Source organism: Bubalus bubalis, chromosome 3, assembly GCF_019923935.1.
Source record: "Bubalus bubalis isolate 160015118507 breed Murrah chromosome 3, NDDB_SH_1, whole genome shotgun sequence".
Classification (NCBI taxonomy): domain Eukaryota; kingdom Metazoa; phylum Chordata; class Mammalia; order Artiodactyla; family Bovidae; genus Bubalus; species Bubalus bubalis.
In genome coordinates this window covers 78,898,747-78,918,758 of record NC_059159.1, presented here as the reverse complement: position 1 = coordinate 78,918,758, position 20,012 = coordinate 78,898,747, and positions in this window count along the sequence as shown.

The window sequence follows — 20,012 nt, the reverse complement described above, 5'->3', positions numbered from 1 at the left end:
CAGATCAGTCGCTCAGTCGTGTCTGACTCTTTGCGACCCCGTGAATCGCAGCACGCCAGGCCTCCCTGTCCATCACCAACTCCGGGAGTTCACTGAGACTCACGTCCATCGAGTCAGTGATGCCATCCAGCCATCTCATCCTCTGTCATCCCCTTCTCCTCCTGCCCCCAATCCCTCCCAGCATCAGAGTCTTTTCCAATGAGTCAACTCTTCGCATGAGGTGGCCAAAGTACTGGAGTTTCAGCTTCAGCATCATTCCTTCCAAAGAAATCCCAGGGCTGATCTCCTTCAGAATGGACTGGTTGGATCTCCTTGCAGTCCAAAGGACTCTCAAGAGTCTTCTCCAACACCACAGTTCAAAAGCATCAATTCTTCGGCACTCAGCCTTCACTGTCCAACTCTCACATCCATACATGACCACAGGAAAAACCATAGCCTTAACTAGACGAACCTTTGTTGGCAAAGTAATGTCTCTGCTTTTGAATATGCTATCTATGTTGGTCATAACTTTCCTTCCAATGAGTAAGTGTCTTTTAATTTCATGGCTGCAATCACCATCTGTACTGATTTTGGAGCCCAGAAAAATAAAGTCTGACACTGTTTAGCATAGAGGGCTTCTTTAAAGAGTTTACAACTGAACTGAGAGTTAAGTCCTGAGAAGTCATTTGCTAGAGAGAGGGAGAGATCTCAAGAATTGAGATTGAAAACCACCTTTTCTGACCTGGTATTTTGTGGACTGCCATAAGAAGATTTGTATTTATTTCAGATGTAATCAAGGGCACACAAGGAGCAAGAGTGTTCCAGGCAGAGGGCATAGAATATGCAAAGGGCTTGTGGTGGGAGAATGGATAGTGCATCTGAGGAATCTAAAGGTAAATACTAGGATAATGAAGTGCACAGACTGAATGAAAGAGGAGCATGAAATGAGGGAGATGAGGATGGAGATGTAGGTGGGGCCAGAGCATACAGAGCCTTAGAGGTCCGGTTAAGTATATTTGGTATTTATCCTAAGCATAATAAAAATTTATAAAATTGTTCTAAGGGTATGTATGTGTGTGTATGTGTATTCCTTCATCCTGCATGCACATGTTGCACATAGAAAAGTTTTTATATAATCAGATTTGCTCTGTAAAGCTTTCACTCCAGCTGTAGCATGGAAATATGGAGGACATGTTGCAAGGGTGCTGGAAAGGATACCCAAAGACTGTTGTGGGAGGGCCCATCAAGAGTATGAAAAAAACGGTGGTAGATTGGTGGCAATGAAGACTGGGATTAGTATATGGAATTCAAGAGATTTTCAGGATATAATTGAAGATGTAGAGAGATGCAGTTCCCCAAGGAGGGAGTATAGAGTGACGACCAAAGGAGGGAGGTTGAGACTGGAGGAACCGCAGCATTTTAAGAGTGGAATGGAGGAGGGTACAGCTGTATAGGAGGCTGATGAAAACATCACAGAGGTCAGAGGAAACTAGGGGAGATTTCTGCCATGGAAGCTGAGGGGGGAAAGCTTTGTCAGTGATGGATTTGATTAATGGTGTTAAATGAAAAATGTCCTTTGGATTTAGTGCCAGAGAGGCATTGATTATCCTTCAGTTCAGTTCAGTTCAGTCACTCAGTTGTGTCCGACTCTTTGTGACCCCATGAATCGTAGCACACCAGGCCTCCATGTCCATCACCAACTCTTGGAGTTCACCCAAAGTCAGGTCCATCGAGTCAGTGATGCCATCCAGCCATCTCATCCTCTGTCATCCCCTTCTCCTCCTGCCCCCAATCTTTCCCAGCATCATGCTAAGTCAACTCTTCGCATGAGGTGGCCAAAGTATGGGAGTTTCAGCCTCAGCATCATTCCTTCCTAATGAACACCCAGGACAGGTCTCCTTTAGGATGGACTGGTTGGATCTCCTTGCAGTCCAAGGGACTCTCAAGAGTCTTCTCCAGCACCACAGTTCAAAAGCATCAATTCTTCAGCACTCAGCCTTCTTCACAGTCCAACTCTCACATCCATACGTGACCACTGGAAAAACCATAGCCTTAGCATGCGGTATTTTGGTGGATGGATGCAGGTGGAAGAGAGTGGGAAGTGAAGAGATAGAGCCAAAGGGATATTGGCTATTGCACACTATTTCAGAGATTCTGTGCCAAGGAGAGAAATCAGTTGCCAGGGAAGAATGTGGGTTAGTGGCTAGTGTTGCTTTAAAAGGAGACTTTGGTGAGAAAGGACACCTTTTCTCACAATAGTGCGATAGTGTAAGTTTGCTGAAATAAACGAGATAGAATTCAGAGAAAAAGGGGGCCGGACAGTTCCTCTGTTGTGATAAGAGGGAAGAGAGTTTAGATGTAGGAGTCCTAGGAATTTGATATCAGGAAACCGAGGAATTCCCCCTTGATAGCTTTGCATTTCTGTGAAGTAGAAGTTGTCTTCCAAGAGTGGGGAGCCATGGGGAAAAGACTGGAGATTTAAGAGGAATTTTGAAATTGGTATTAAGGAAAATGAAATATGGAAATAATGATAAATGGAAAAAAGAACCAGAGCAGGACTGCTGGGTAGTGTTGGCGATTATGAATTTATACATCTGAACAAATAGGCTGATGGGTAGATTGTAGAGGATGGAGAAGTAAGTTCAAATGAATTCACTCAGGCAGGTGATTCCCAGACTGAATGGAACAGGTCTTTTGTTAAATACCTAAGGTGTGAACAGCTCATTTTCCAAAAATAGAATAGTATGTCCTTTTCTTAAAATAGAATAGCATGGCCTGCAGCGAGGGGGTGGTGGGTGTTGGGGAGGGGTTGTGTTGGTGGGGGAACCTAAGGAATTCTGCCTACTCTCTCCCTTAAATAGCAATTCACAATGTCCTTCATTGTACTGTGTGTCTGCGAGAAGTCTTAAAATGATTCAACTTGTTAAATTTTGTTTAAACTAACTCCCCCCGCCCCCTGAGGCCTCTGCTACTTGTCTGTCTCCTAACCTACTGCCCCCCTCTCCATTTCTCCTGAACTATTTATATTTCTTTGAAAGGCCCCAACTCTTCTTTCCTCAATTCCTTGCTACAGAGTGTTCTCTTAGCCTGAACATCCTTTCCTCCACCCACTTTTCATATGACTGTCTCTGAGTAGAAATCACTGAGGCTGAAAAGCCTTCCTCCTCTTGCCCAGGCTTCGTGTCAGTTGTCTGTATTTGTCTGCTCTCCTGTCCTGAGGTCAGACCATCCTAACTCCCTGCTGGCTTGTAGACTCTGCCACTGAACTGTAAGCAGCTTGAAGCAAGGAAATTTGCCTGCTTTAGTGCTGTTTCCCCAGCACAGCATTCATTCAGAGCTCCTGCTCTCTCAGTGGCTGGGGAGCCATTGATGAATGGTCCTTCCTTTCACCTTTTACCAGGAAGGGGAGGGGTGCCCGTTTGCCAGAGATGCTAAGTCAGGTGGATCTGGCCCTGGTTGGGAACTGAGTCAGTAAGCTCTGGGCTGGTGCTGGAGCCTTATATTTCCAGAGTTAACTTTTGTCCTTGTTTTTCTGCACACAGTTACATATATATGCATGTCCCTATCATGCCTCCCTGAACACACACACACACACACACACACACACACACAATTTGCAGTTTCTTTTCTCAGCTTTTACTTTCATCTCCTCCATCAGCCCTAGATTCCTTATGGAGTAATGGTTGTTTTCATACTCCTTTTATTTATCATGATCCCTTTCCCTCCCTTATAATGTTTTCCAGAGTCATTCCTCTGGGCCTTTTGCCCTTTCATTTTGTCTTTTATTTCTTCAGCTTCTTTCTAGGCTGTTCAAAGCGCCTCCCAACAGACTTTCAGTAGGAACGTGGAGGCGCGCTTTGGCGGTGCAGATGTTAAACAATGGCAATGTTCAGTGCTTTTTTCCTTCTCTTTTTACTATAGGGACTTGCTGCAGACTGTGTTCCACTGCTCATTCTTTGTAAAAGTACCACACAAGCAAAATGTTAATCAATTACAGCAGCAGAACTAATTAAAAGGCATGCATTATACATCTCGTGGACACACTCTTCATTAGCATAGATTCTTGGAATTACACATTTGTGTCAGAGGGAATGAAAAGGAAAAATTTAAAAAAAATAAAAAGGCATACAGAAAACCGGTAACTTTGGTTTTCTTAAAATTTTTGCCACGTGTATCTCCTTGTGGATTCAACAGTCCCTTTCATTTTTTGTGTGATTTTAAAAGAAGCACACGATATTCCCTTTTTATATATTTGGAAAAATTCAATGATCCTTAAAATGATAAAGTTAATCCTGCTTTTACCCCTCAGAAGCTTAAATGATATTCAGTGAGTAGGTTTCTAGAAGCAGACATGTACCTTTAACTTAGTACTTCCATGATATATTCCAATAGACATTTGATTATGAATAGTTCAGTCACTGGCCTCTCATATTTGCAATGCCATTGCCTTCCACTCAGTTCTTATTCAAGAGCTCTGCTTGGTCAATAGCAAGACAGTCCAAGGGTTGAGGGAAAGGGCTGCTGAGAATTGCCGTAGAGTCCCTCCCAGTTATTTGACTTCCTTCTAAGGAGGATATGTTAGCTCAGACTTTTTGTAATAGTTTGGACATAAAGATACTGGGCCACATATTGTCTGTGCTGAGAGTTCCCTTGTGCATAAGCAGCTCTCATAACTTGCTCTGTGGACACCTTCACATGGAAACCAATCCGACAGTAGAAGTGCTCACATGAGGATGATCAGGCATGGTTTGTCACTGAACCAGGCCATGTAATGACAGAATTCTGCTTTTAACCATGAGTATTCATATCACTTTTTAGTTTCTTGCCTCCTCCCAAAATTAGGATTCAAGAGTATGAAATGCCGAGTTGATAAAACTCTTCTAAGAGCTTTGCAACTTGTCCCTCTCTGTTTACTCCTGACCCATAGTCTATTCTCCACTTAACATCCAAGTGGTATTTAGGAAATATAAATGGGATCACGGTCCACTGTTGAGTACAACTCTCAAATGCTTCCCATCATCTGGGAGGAAAGTCAGTCTTCTCAGCGGCCAACTGGGCCTTCCTTGATTTGGCCGCTTCTCTGATCTCATTTCTTATCCCCATCTGTCTTTTCCACTTTGCTCTAACAACACTGGCGTGCCTGTTCCTTGGACATGTCAAACTCACTTTCTCCTCAGGACCTTTGCACGTGACCTTTTTTTTTTTTTTTTGACAGTCTTATGTCAGATGTAAGTAAGTATGGCTTGATCAGTCAGTTCATCCAGGTGTCTCCTCAGAAAGGACTTCTCTGACTACCTTTTTTAGAATATAAGATAATACTTATGCCTACCTGGTATTATAGTGTCTGTTTATTTGAAATGTCTTCTATCAAAATGCAAGTTTCTTGTGGTTATGGGTTTTATCTCTCTGATATCTCAGTGTTTTTAATAACAATAGATGAATACTTGGTACATAGTAGTCAGTGTGCATTTATTGAGTAAATGAATAAGTGCACTTGAGTGAATACTGGCATTTAGATTTGACCACTTATCAAATTCAAAAGGACCTGTTAGGCACATGTCTGTTAATGCAAGAGCTTGGGAGAAAACTATGTAGCAAAGTGGAAAATATTGTAAAGAGGTGAGGTTGGTAGGACAGTAATTCAGGATCAGGTAGGATCTGATACTTTATATAAAAAGAGTGACAATATTATAGATGCTCTTATCAAAACCTAAAATGTTCATAAGCATTCAGAGAAAAGAGCCCTCTTGTACCTGTAAGCTGGCACCTCTCTGGTATCACCATGTATCAAAAACTCCAAGAAGTTACATTAACTTTTGACTCAGCAATCCCATTTCAGATAATATAGCTTACAAAAGTAGTTAAGGTCATAACTAAAGATTTAGCTCCAAAGACACTCAGTACAATCATTGATAATAAGAGAAAAAAATTAGAAGCAACTTAAATATCCAACAATATGGCATTGGTTAGACAGATTAGAGTCCAATTAGATAGTGGAATTCTGTGCAGCCATTTAAAATGGAAAGATATTCACAATAAAATGCTAAGTGAAAAAAAGTTTATGAAACAATATGTACCCACTAAAATACATAAGTATATAGTAAAATTGGTTGATGCTTATGTTGACTTAACCACCTAAATATTACCAGTAGTTATCTCTTCATTTAGAGTGACTGGAAATTTTAAGTTTTCTCCTGCCTATCTGTTTTTTAATGATTCTATAAGGAACATTTGCTATGTGCATACTTGACACACAACAAACCCCACAAAGAATGAATTTGTGAGAGTTTCATGCATACAGGTTTGCCTGTGAATATGCTTCCCCATGCTGTCACCTGTCTGTGGGTTATGCACCCATTTATCTGACATACACTTAGTGAGCACCTGCTGCTGCTAAGTCTCTTCAGTCGTGTCCGACTCTGTGTGACCCCATAGACGGCAGCCCACCAGGCTCCCCCGTCCCTGGGATTCTCCAGGCAAGAACACTGGAGTGGGTTGCCGTTTCCTTCTCCAATGCATGAAAGTGAAAAGTGAAAGTGAAGTCACTCAATCGTGTCTGACTCTTAGCGACCGCATGGACTGCAGCCTACCAGGCTCCTCCATCCATGGGATTTTCCAGGCAAGAGTACTGGAGTGGGGTGCCATTGCCTTCTCCCATGTAGTGAGCACCTACTGTATGCCAAACTCTGTATTAGGCTGCCCCTTCACTTGGGTTTGTTGACTTCATACAACACTTTCCCACCATTGTAGGCATTTCCCTGGAAGAGAGGAAGTTTTTTCCCATACCCATTTATCTCTTTTTCCTTGAAGATATTCCCAAAATGGTTAAGTATCTGTGTTAGCCCAATCCCAAGGCTTTTCCTTTTGGATAGCCCACTCTACTGAGACTTTTTTGCCTGGAAGCGCTGCTTCTTGATAGTAAAATGGAGCCTTTGACCTGCAACAGTATCTTTTTAAGGTTGTCTCCTAACCATGTCACTGGACTGTTTGCTGGGCCCAGCTTCCCAGGACAGAACTGTTATACCTACCTTGCCTTCTATCATATAAGCAGGAGAGAGGCAGGAATAAAAGGCACCTTGCTGAATGACTTGCACACAGAGAAGTAGCTGAAGGACAAGCAGTGATGTGATACCTCCTTTTCTCAGTTTCTTACTTAAAGTGAAATCCCTTGAATATTAGCTGACACTGAGTAAGCACTCAATAAATACTTGAGTGATTTACGAAGAGTCCAGATGTCAGTGCATGTGTTTCTAATCTCACTGAAAGCACCCTAGACAAAGGTCCTTTTTCCTTCTTCCTTTTTATACCAACTTGGGACATGTTAAAATGTAAGGAATTTGGAAAGAGTACTATGTATAATGGGCTTCCTTGGTAGATCAGTGATAAAGAATCTGCCTGCAGTGCAGGAGACCTGGGTATGATCCCTGAGTCAGGAAGATCCCCTAGAGAAGGAAATGGCAACCTACTCCAGTATTCTTGCCTGGAGAATTCCAGGGACAGAGGAGTCTGATGGGCTACAGTCCATGGGGTCACAGTCGGACGTGACTTAGCGACTAAACAACAACAATAATAACTCTGACCAATGGAAGCATGCTTTGACAAAATGACCAAGATGAGAAGGTGTGTGAATAGCACATGTTACATAGTAAGATTGCAAAAACACAGACAACCAGCCTGGCCCTGCTTAACATGCATGCATTTAATTGGAAACCTAAATAATAAATTAAGCTTTCTGTGTTAGAATCACTCTCTGTCACTCGGCTTATCTGTCCCTGAATGAGATGAATTTCCATGGCGTGCTCAGATTGCTCTATTTGACACCTACAGGCAACCACTGTTAATGATTCTTTTCTCTCCTGGTAGCTGGAAGGGAGTTTTCATCTTCCTGGGGGATATGGTTGGGCCAGAGTCTCCACACATTGTCCATCTGCATCATTAACCTTTAAAAAGAGTGCAGTCTCCACCTCTCTTCTTTAATAATTAGCAGAAATTTCCTCTGTACTTAATACACAATATTCCCAAATTTGGCAAATGTGCTTCATATACCCCAAGACTTACATCCTTTCTATTAAAAAAAAAAAAAAATGAAGGTCTGCAAAAGAGAGACGATCTCCTCTGTAGAGCACATGGGGTTTCCTCTACCTGTGGGGGGCACAGTCTAATCTTGTCTTCTGTTTTATTTCAATCCCAGGAAAATCCCATTCTCATCAAGAAAAATGTGTCAGAAAAAAGAACCCAGTCTACTCTGTTGTAGGTGGGCTTTATAACCAATTTCCCAAACCAGCTAATAGGAGGAGGCTTTATCGGCATGAAGGCAGGAGAGTTTTGAAGGTGATGAGGAGCAGCAAGCTTTCTCCCTGTGGTGGTTGTGACCCCAATCACGGGGTGATAACTTCAAAGGAAGAAAAATGCCCCTTTGCCCTTTAAGATAGTCAATACGTTTTTACAAGCAGGCGCCAAAGAATCCACACTGTCCTCTCATTTAGTTTTTAATTAATGCCCAATTACAGTCGTATTTTCAGAGCATCCCTAGTTGGATCTCCATTAGCAGTGAGAGAGTACATCTGGATGGATATTATTGTGAAGAACACCAGGGGACTGAGTAGGAGATTCAGAGCTGCTGCAGGCGGCAGGGTGGGGTGGGGCACACACTGAAAAAATGAATCTCTACTGAATGGCGCATGCAGAACAGCCGTAAACGGAAGCCGCCTTATGAAATGATTATAAGGTTTTGTTCTACGTAGGGCAGTTTCAGAGTTGAGGAGTAGCATGGCAGAGTAGAAACAGGAGGATGTTGAAATTAGACAGCATTGGGTAGAAATGCTATAAAATGAGAAAAACTAGTGGTTGCTGGTGGGGAGAGGGAAGGACTGAGATGGGGCGAGATAGAGTATGGGATTAAGAGACAGACTACTCTGTATAAAAAATAGATAAACAACAAGGATATATCAAACAGCACAGGAAAATCTAGTCATTGTTTTGTAAAACTGTAAATGGAGTATAATCTCTAAAAATCTTGAAGCACTATGTTGTACACCTGAAACTAGTGAATATTATAAATCAACTATACTTCGATTAAAAAAATAGATAGTGCCCACCACTTCCGGGTTTCTGGGAAGATTAATGAGCTTGTTTTTATAAAGATCCAGGTGCACAGTAGGTACCTAGTAATTGGTAGCCATTATTGCCTCTTATTGGAGAAGGCAGTGGCACCCCACTCCAGTACTCTTGCCTGGAAAATCCCATGGACAGAGGAGCCTGGTGGGCTGCTGTCTATGGGGTCACACAGAGTCAGACACGACTGAGCGACTTCACTTTCACTTTTACTATTGCCTCTTATTTGCGTCTGTAAATTTCAGAGGATCATATAGACTGGACTGAGTAATTTTTTTTTTTTTTTTTTTTTAAGAAGAAGAATGTGAACTTTTAAGGATACTTTTAAGTGATCATTCCCACCATGATCACTACCTAGGGCTTTCTCAGGCACTTTTCTGGCATCCTGAATGATGGAGGAGGCAGGTTATTTCTCCTTCTGGAGCTTTTTGGTTGGTACTTCACCAGAGAGAGCTGAATGGAGAGATGGAGCAGGAAGAGGAGGAGGAAGAGGAGCGGGGTCAGGCATGGACTGTGGTGGTAGCAGCAAGACCTTTGCACTCTAAAGTTTACTATTTAAAGAAGGCTAAAAAGAATGGTAAGAATTGTACTGTAATGATAACTGTGATTACGTTTGAAAGATAGGAGGATAAAGGATTTTTCCCCCTGACTTCTCGATACTTTCTACATTTCCTCGTAATTTTTATTGGTGTATAGTTGCTTTACAATATTGTGTTAGTTGCTGCTGTACAGCAAAGTAAATCAACCATACATAAACACATATCCCCTCCTTTTTGGATTTCCTTCCCATTTAGGTCATCACAGAGCACTGAGTAGCATCCTTTGTGCTATATATATATATATATATATGTATTTTTTTTTTGCAATGAGTCAGCATATATTAATAGTACTTTTATAATTAGAACAACTAAGCTAAAACAACCCCTTATTAATTACTTCATTATCCTATGTCTCGTTCTGGATGCTTCAAAGAGTGATGTTTGAGGAACTTAGCTGACTCTTGGCCCCATGTACACTAATAGGACATGAGGAGTTTAGAAGTTCAAATTGTGGCCTCAGAAATCAGCACTGCCCGGGAGGCTAGGACCCTAGACTCCTTTAGAGCTTATAAAAGGCAAGGACAGAGTGTCCTCTATAAAAGAATCTGGTTTTGTAAATACACCTCTAATTTTAGAAAAAAGAAAAGTTGTTTTACTTGAGGACTCGGACTCTTTCTCCCAGGTCCCTCCCTGATTTCTGGAGCATTGGGCTCCATGGCCTATCCTCTGATACTGAGTTTTGGTTCTCTGGGAACCTCAGTGAACACAAATAACTTGCGACAAGTGCTGGCTTATCACACTGAGCCTCGCGCCCTGGCTTCTGTCCTATTGGCAAACCCGGGAGAAACAGCTACAGGGAAGCTTGTGGGCAGGGTGAGTGAATTTGAATTTAGGCTGTTATCTTCTTCAGACAGATGGTTTGGGGCTCCTTAGGTCAAGCAAACGGTCCTAGCAAACGCTGTGGTGCTTGTTTAGACAAAAACACTTTGATTGACATTTCTGCACCAAAATAACTATGGAGAACAAGCTAATAGCCTGGCACTTAGCCAATATGGGTAAGCCATGAAAATGGGACAGCTGACCTGGAATGTGAGCACATTTTGGATCATGAGGGAATATCATCTTATCTTTCTCTTTAGTGGATGGGGAGAAGGGCAGAGTCAAAAGAGAACTTGAAATGTTTGAGAGGAGCATCAGATGAAGGATGGCTCGTCTAGAAATTGGTTCAGTTCAGTCATTCAGTCGTGTCTAACTCTTTGCGACCCCATGCACTGCAGCATGCCAGGCCTCCCTGTCCATCACCAACTCCTGGAGTTTACCCAAACTCATGTCCATTGAGTTGGTGATGCCATCTAACCATCTCATCCTCTGTTGTCCCCTTCTTCTCCTGCCTTCAATCTTTCCCAACATCAGGGTCTTTTCAAATGAGTCAGCTCTTCGCATCAGGTGGCCAAAGGACTGGAGTTTCAGCTTCAACATCAGTCCTTCCAATGAATACCCAGGACTGATCTCCTTTAGGATGGACTGGTTGGATCTCCTTGCAGTCCAAGGGACTCTCAAGAGTCTTCTCCAACACCACAGTTCAAAAGCATCAGTTCTTCGGTGCTCAGCCTTCTTCACAGTCCAACTCGCACATCCATACATGACCACTGGAAAAACCATAGCCTTGACTAGACGGACCTTTGTTGACAAAGTAATGTCTCTGCTTTTTAATATGCTGTCTAGGTTGGTCATAACTTTCCTTCCAAGGAGTAAGCATCTTTTATTTCATGGCTGCAGTTACCATCTGCAGTGATTTTGGAGGCCCCCAAAATAAAGTCAGCTACTGTTTCCACTGTTTCCCCATGTATTTGCCATGAAGTGATGGGACCAGATGCCATGATCTTAGTTTTCTGAATGTTGAGTTTTAAGCCAACTTTTTCACTCTCCTCTTTCACTTTCATCAAGAGGCTCTTTAGTTCTAGAAAGGAGTATATTAAATAATGATATTGCATAGGAGAGAAAGAAATTTAAGAGGTTAAGATTTTTGCAGACTTGTAACTCTGCAGATGTGTTGTGAAAAAAGAGAAGACACAGCTCTTTAAGAACTTTGGTTTAACAGAATGAAAAGTCATGTGTCATTGCAGAAAATGAATGACAATTAGGTCAGAGTCTTGAAGAATCAAGGTGCAGTAAAGTAAGGGAAAACAAGGAGAGGGTTTTTGTAGTTGTTGAAATCCTTTTTCATTTTTTATATTGACTTCTCTAACTTATCTTCCTACTATTGTTACCAGACCATGTTCATTTGCCTCACGCACAGCAAGTCAAAACCCTGAGACTCCAAGATTAACAGCAAAGAAAGGGCTTATATCCCCTCAGATCCACCTCCCTAAAGGTGAGGGGCTTGGGATATTTATGGGATAAAGAAATAGGATGGTCTTGGGAGTAGAGAGAGGTGATGGAAAGTAGGGAAAAACCAAGGTAATCTATGTTCTGTGCAGTATCTGAGTTGCATGCATTTTTATGGGATGTATGTTTAAAATGGAGGTGCTTAGCATGATCTGAAGGTGGAGTTTTTGGCTCCACCATGATGTCAAAAACATGATGTCAAAAGGTCATTCCTTGGACACCTGCACAGGTCCAGTTTTGGGGCCGGTTATCCCAAACAGTCTTAGCCAGTTAAAGCAGACACAGGTGACTCCAAGTTCCTGAAAACAATTCTGACAAACATTGTATTATTTGGACTAGGTGAAGGTTGTAGGGTAGACAGTTGACAACAAAATAACTAAGGCAAGCTTGCTCCATCAAAGTGCGCTGCAAGCATATGGGTTTTTAACAAGCGGGAAGACTAGCTCAGGAGTTTGTTAGTCACCAGTTTCTATCAACCCTATGGTGCACCGTTTCAGGACAGGCCATGGTTTCAGTATTATATACTGTCTCTCATGCTCGTGGTAAATAAAGGTGATGGAACACTTGATTAATGTGCAGAAAGCAATTGCTATGGATGGAATTGGGCTTCCTACATAGCTCAGTGGTAAAGAACCCACCTGCTAATGTAGAAGATACTGGAGACGGGGAATCCTAGGGTTGGGAAGATCCCCTGGAGAAGGAACTGGCAACCCACTCCAGTGTCCTTGCCTGGAGAATCCCATGGACAAAGGAGTCTGGTGGGCTAGTCCATGGGGGTCGCAGAAGGATCAGACACAACAACTGAGCATGCACATATACACGCATGGACAGAATTATGTCTCCCCGCCCCCAATTCATATGTTGAAGCCTTAACCCCCAATGTGATTGTATTTGGAGATAGGGCTTTTAGACAGAAATAAAGGTTAAATAAGGTTATAAGAGAGGGGTGCTAATTAAATAGGGTTGGTGGGCCTAATAGGAGGAGACAGAGAAAGAGATATCTCCCTCTCTATATGTGTGTGTACATGGAGAGGCCATGTACAGACACAGTGAGAAAGCAGGTGCCTGTAACCCAAGGAGAGTGCTCTCATCAGAGACAGACCCTGTGGCACCTTGATCTTGGACTTCCCAGCCTCCAGAACAGTGAGAAATATATTTCTGTTGTTTCAGTCACCCAGTTCATGGTATTTTGTTATGGTGTTCATGCATGCTAAGTGACTTCATTCATGTGTGACTCTGCAACCCCATGGACTGTAGTCCACCAGTCTCCTCTGTCCGTAGGATTCTCCAGGCAAGAATACTGGAGTGGGTTGTCATTTCCTCTTCCAGGGGATTTTCCTGACCCAAGGGTCAAACCCGAGTCTCTTGGGGTTCCTATGTCGCAGGCAGATTCTTTACCACTGAGCCCCTTTGTTATGGAAGTCCAAGCTAAGATATCAGCAATGTTTTTGCTTTGTTTGGTACAGTTTTTCTAAATTACTATAGCAAGATCTTGGCCCAGGAATACTTCAAAAGCCAAGTTTAATTGTTTTCATCTAATTTCTTAAAGTTTCAACAACTGACAGATAATATCTCATGGCTATTTCCCATCACTAGCAGTGACAATTTTTGCTGAAAAGAAAAGAGGTCATATTACTATGCTCCTTGGAAAGCCTATTTCTTCACACCCATCTGTCTTAAGTGATTCTGTGGTTGGCCTTGAATGTAGGTCCCTCAGAACGGGTTCATCTAGATTTTTTTTCAATTGTAAATCTTGAACAATTTTAGTTTACTGTTTCCCAAGTAGATATTTAATAATTGAGCTATAGTAATGAATGTAGGAGAAGGCTGAGCTTCTGTTATAGTTATGATTCAAATATGATTAGTAATGCAATACTATTATGAAATAGTAAAAGGATGAAGAGAAGAATAAATGGTGTTTTAGAACATTCAAAAGCCAAATACATTTTTTAGGAAAAGTATTTTATTTTTGTGTCTCAACAGATGAAATTCATAACCTTGTTTTCTGATAAGACAATTCAAACATACAAATCAATTACAACAATGTGCTTATCAGCTCTCCCCTCCCACCCTTGTATTTTAAAGCAACTGACAGTTTTGAAGGACACCAAGACAGTAGGGCTTAGCTAAACAATATGGCAATTAAAATTGGCCCTCTTAAGAAAATAATCACAATGGTTGTTGAAAAGAATTGTCCTTTGAGCAAAACAGACGGCATGAAAAGAATCATCATGACACGAGGATTATAGCTTGCCTTCCAACAAAAGGAAGAAGGAGATGTGTGTGAAAACAATGGTACAGAAAGCTGGGGAGTCGAACTGAAAAACAACAGAAAACCCTAGGCAATAGAGTGCGCCAATGAAATGCATCCCCTTGAAGATAGCCATTCAAACTCTTGTTTCATATTAGAATAACTACCCCACCCTCAGCACCTGGAAGTGAATCATTGCATAACCTTTCGTTAAAACTAGTTTAATCATTTTTCCAAGCTAAAATCTCTCAAAAAGAAGGGAATTTGTGATGATCTCCTGGACATCATATATTAGAGATAAACCAAGCTAATTGATGGTCAATGCCATTTTAGATTCTAATTATAGAGGGAGCTGACCTAGGCCTCCCTGGGGAGAAGGGTTCATATGCAGTGACTTCATCTAGCCACCCTAAATCCTGTAGCCCCTTTGTGTTAGAGCCCCAGTTCTCCACACCGTTCCCTCATGCTTTCACAGTAAACCTCACAGCACCCCTGTGAGGTAGGTAGTGTTATGGTCGTTTCTAGAGATGGGGATGCAGAGATGCTAAGTATCTTGCCCATTGAGAAGCATGAACCCAGTGACAGAGCCCTTAGAACTCTTACTCCGGATCCTTGTCTTTTTAGAACTTAACTACATGGACTCCCTGAGAGTGGATCATTAAAGCAGGTAGGTCCTTAAAGCCAGATTAGTACCTGGCCATTTGGACACTAAGGCCCATCTCTAAACTACATGATTTGAATGATGGAATGAGAAATCAGTTATGGTCAACGTGGAAGCCAAAGAAGTTAATATGGAGAAATGCAGGATTAAAGTTGGGGCTGCAATTGATAGCAGTTTTATTTATTGATGTGCTGTGAAGTTAGTATGATAGTGGCTACTCAGTCGGTGTTAAATGATTAAATCGATGAATGAGTAAATGAGTGAATGAATGGAGATTGTGCTTGTATAGGTGGAAAATTAAATTTTGTACACATTTTAAAACTAGAACTGGAGAAATCTGATTTCCAATTTCTAATCAAGAATGAGAAGGAAAGAGTTAAGTAGATTCCTAAATTTCCTGTGGGCATGTATTTGAACTAATACTGGCAGCATTTCAAAGGATATAGATACACAGACATTTAAAATAGCTGTTAATATATAATCTGTGTACTTACTGGTTTCAAATCTAAACTGTAATGATCACTATTAGAGGCATTGCCTCATACAAAAACATCATCCATTCACCTTCAAAAGAAAATTCCGTTATGTATACCTATTTTCTCATTGTCATTTATTTGAAAAACTTGTGTTCTCCAGTTCTTATCAAATCCTGTTTTGAAAATACATTGAACTGAAAACAATGAACTACTTCTCTCTTGAACTCACCAGCCAGGGAACACTTTTCGGTTACTTTCTATTTGTGTAAACCCATTTTTAAAAAATTTTTTATTCCTGAAGACTCAGACAGAAAACAGCTGCCATGTATCAAAACCAGCCCTGTGTTAAAACCAGCAATTTTTCTTTTTTTAATTGTAGTGCCATGGAAGGCTCTTGAGACCACTGAAGTAGAGGCAACTGGATTCTCCAAGTGTCGCTAAAACAGAAGAGCTTATGTAAATCAAGATGGTAGAGTTGAGTTGGTAATCTCTTTGCATTCACATTTGTTCTCTGTTTAGTAAATTAATTCCCAGTAGGATGTTTATACTGATGGTAATACACAGGCTTAAAGAAGCTCTGAACACCATGGTGTAGATTTGTGTGTGTGTGTTTTAAAAAGTGATTAACTTCCACAAGAGCACTGAATGTATATAATGTGCTGTGCTTGGTCACTCAGTCCTGTCTGACTCTTTGTGACCTCATGGACTGTAGCCCACCAAGCTCCTCTGTCCATGGGGATTCTCCAGGTAAGAATACTGGAGTGGGTTGCCATGCCCTTCTTCAGGGGACCTTCCCAACCCAAGGATCAAAGCCAGCTCTCCCACATTGCAAGCAGATTCTATACCACCTGAGCCACCAGGAAAGCCCAAGGAAATTAGAGTGGGTAGCCAATCCCTTTTCCAGGGGACCTTCCCCACCTAGGAATTGAACCGGGGTCTTTGTAATCTTTTAGACTTTCATACATCCAGCTAATAGCCCATGAATAAAAGAATACTATTGGAGAAGGAAATGACAACCCACTCCAGTATTCTTGAGTGAGAAATTCCATGGGCAAAGGAGCCTGGCAGGCTACAGTCCTGGGGTTGCAAAGAGTCAGATAAGAATTAGTGACTGAGCAAAGAATACTGTAGATTAAAGGTAGTGAATTGCCTCTGTGCTATGGCACCAGCATGCTTGATTTCTTGTGCTTAAGAATAGTATGAGGAGCAATGCTGTGGATAGAAAAGGCTCATATAAATGAGGAGTATCTGGTAAATGAATTTATCTCCCAATGTGACAGCAAACAAAATTGTTCAATATATGACTAACTTTCACAATCATATATAAGATTTAGGTCTTTCAAGCAAAGAGATAACCCATGTAATAGTATGCTGTTTTTCACAGAGACTTTCCTTGGATTTTCATCTTTCAGACCCTGTCTTCTTAATGATTGAGTTCTGTTCTTAGTTTTCCTTATTAGAAGCAAACAGCATCATGGGAATTCTCAGATAAGCCATATATTTTCCATCTGCCTTTTCTTTTCCTTTATCTTTCTCCAGATGGTTCTTAGTATGTGTGGTTCTTAGTAATAGTATGTGTGTGTGTATCTGGCATTAAATGACATGTACTATATAGAGAGACTTATTGACATATTCTAATATTCTGAATTACATAGTTCAGAGTATTATGGAGTGAAACAATGCCTGTATAGCTATAACAAGGGATTTCCTTCTCAATCTAATTTTTTTTTTTAATAGAGGGTCATAGTTTTTGCATTTAGGTGTTTATAAGGGTTAATGAAAGGCACGGGAGTGAGGAGCCCTACAAGCCAGTGTTTTCAATTTTTCCACCCATCAGTGGCAGAATTCCCAGGTGAATTTCCACTCAGGAATCCCATTAAGGTGTTTCAGTTCCCTCCTTAACTTGGTCTTATTCCACATTAATCTTCACATTTTGTGTTTTAGGTCTGACAATGAGCTGATTATGAAGAGAATATTGAGTTCTACAATATATTTATCTGCCTTAATGGGAGTATCTAGGAACTCTTAACTCTTATTTTAACTGTATCAAATGACATCTGGAATCACCTGGAGTGATATACTCATAACCAAGGAAAATGAGAGGGAGAAAAAGTCCAGCAACTCCCATCCCAACTCAGAACTCTGATGGGCTTCTAAATGTATGAAGCAACATACGGACAGAATGTCTTTATAAGGATAGAGCCAGAAGCCAGGCTGCTGAGTTGAGTATGCTGCTAAGTTGCTTCAGTAATGTCTGACTCTGTGTGATCCCATAGATGGCAGCCCACCAGGCTCCCCTGTCCCTGGGATTCTCCAGGCAAAAACACTGGAGTGGGTTGCCATTTCCTTCTCCAATGCTTGAAAGTGAAAAGTGAAAGTGAAGTCGCTCATTCGTGTCTGACTCTTCGGGACTCCATGGACTGCAGCCTTCCAGGCTCCTCTGTCCATGGGGTTTTCCAGGCAAGAGTACTGGAGTAGGGTACCATCACCCTACTTCTCCAGAGTTGAGTATATTTAGTTCTTATTTAAAATTTTGACTCCATTATATTGTCTTCTTCCCTCTTATCCTTGTTTAAGAAAAAGTCCTGAAGTATTAGGGCTATCTTCTCCCTGATCAGGGAGTTTATTGGACAACCTAACTTGATGTATTAGTTGACAGAGATGTATCCCTAACTATTTATGGAAACATTTTTTTGTTTTGGTCATGCTAGTTTAGTGGTATAAAATGAAAGCCCACCATCAGGTGACACATAGCTTTGGCAATACCAAAAAAAAAAAAAAAAAAAAAAAAAAAAAATCTGCCAGGAGAAGGAAACCCCTTTCTGGTGGTAAGCTCTTCATCCTATAATTAAAGAATGGCAAGGTGGCCTTTTCTGAGAGCCTGCTGCTGCCTAGCGGTGATCTTGGGCTTTTTTGTCATTTATCAATATGGCTTCCAGGTTCCATCCTTGCCAACTGTCTGCTTCCTCCACTCACTCCCTCTTCACTGGAAGGCATCTAGCGTGAGCTCTAGGGGTGAAGATGAAAACACAGGATGACAGCTACCTGAGCATACCTCCCCAAAACCCGTTCCCTTAAGCACCAAAAGTAAGGAGAGAACACTTTTGCTCTCAGAAGAAATATTGCACGAGGGCAGTTTTTACATGGTCAGTTCTTTTCCTCTTTTACGTTAGACAGTCTTCTTTCCTTTGTTGTCAACATGCCTGAAGATAAAAGATTTTTCTCTGTTTTAATTTTTTGTGCCTTCCTATCTTACACAACGTCTCAATCATAGATGGTTGGCTGAGTGAAAGCTGACTCATTGAGGATGACTAGATGGTCATGTTGTGTGTTTGGCTTGCTTGACCCTACAGTAGTTGTTCAAATATATTTCATGCCTAAAGTCATGGCCATTACTTGCCTCTGTAACCAACTGTAATGGATGGGATGATTTTGCAAGTGATACAGGATTTATCTTCAGTAAAGTAGAGTATTTTTCTAGTATACATGAAAGTGAAAGTCGCTCAGTCGTATCTGACTCTTTGCGACCTCATGGACTATACAGCCCATGGAATTCTCCAGGCGAGAATACTGGAGTGGGTAGCCTTTCCCTTCTCCAGGGGAATCTTCCCAACCCAGGGATTGAACTCAGGTCTCCTGCATTGCTGGCAGATTCTTTACCAGCTGAACCACCAGGGAAGCCCTCTAATATGCATGGTATGACCTAAATTTGGATTTTCAGCAGGTCAAATCATGGCTCCTTGGACGTTTTGCTTATGAAGAATATGAAAGCCTGGCCTCAGATTCCTCTCTGAGTGGTTTCCATTCATCCCAGCAGTAGATTGATTCCCCTGGGCCTACTGCTTCTCTGACTGGAGTTATTTATTTATAGATTATCTGATCTAATCACAAAGATATTTAAGTATTAAATATTAAAGTTAAAGATATTTAAGTAACCTTATGTTCCTCATGAGCAAGGCTCATATAACTGACCTCTCTCAATAGGGAGTATTTTCTGATAGATGACTCCAATTGTTTTTTTATTACATTTCATTTTTTCCCCTTAATAATAGCCAAATGGTTTTAACTGAGATATCATATGCTTAAGCCCTTTACATTAGTAAAGAAAACATGTGTTCTTAACTTATTTTACATGTTAATAAAATAAGTTAACTTGTTTTTACAAGTTAAAAATAAAACATGCCCACAATAAGTCAATAATAATAGTCAGTGATACACAAATATAAATCAAGGTACTTTTGTCATTAGCACTATTTTTTTTTTTCTTTTTCTTTTTTTTTTTTTGAGAATAAAAACAAGCTATCAGGCATTAAAGAAAAAAAAAAGTTTTAAAGGTTGTTGGTTAGTAACTTCCAATCATGGGATATTCCCAGAATAGGACTTTGATAAGACATTAAAGAAAAACACACACACACATTCTGTTTCTCTTTTTCTCTTGCTCAAGCTTATCAGCTTTTAAAACAGTTACGTTTTATTTAAACACTTAAAAAAATCAAATCACCCTCCCCCTCATATTTATATATGTATATATAAACAATAGTATTTAAGTTAATTATTATCTGGGACATTTCATACTATAAGGAAAAGGATAAAAAGAACACAAC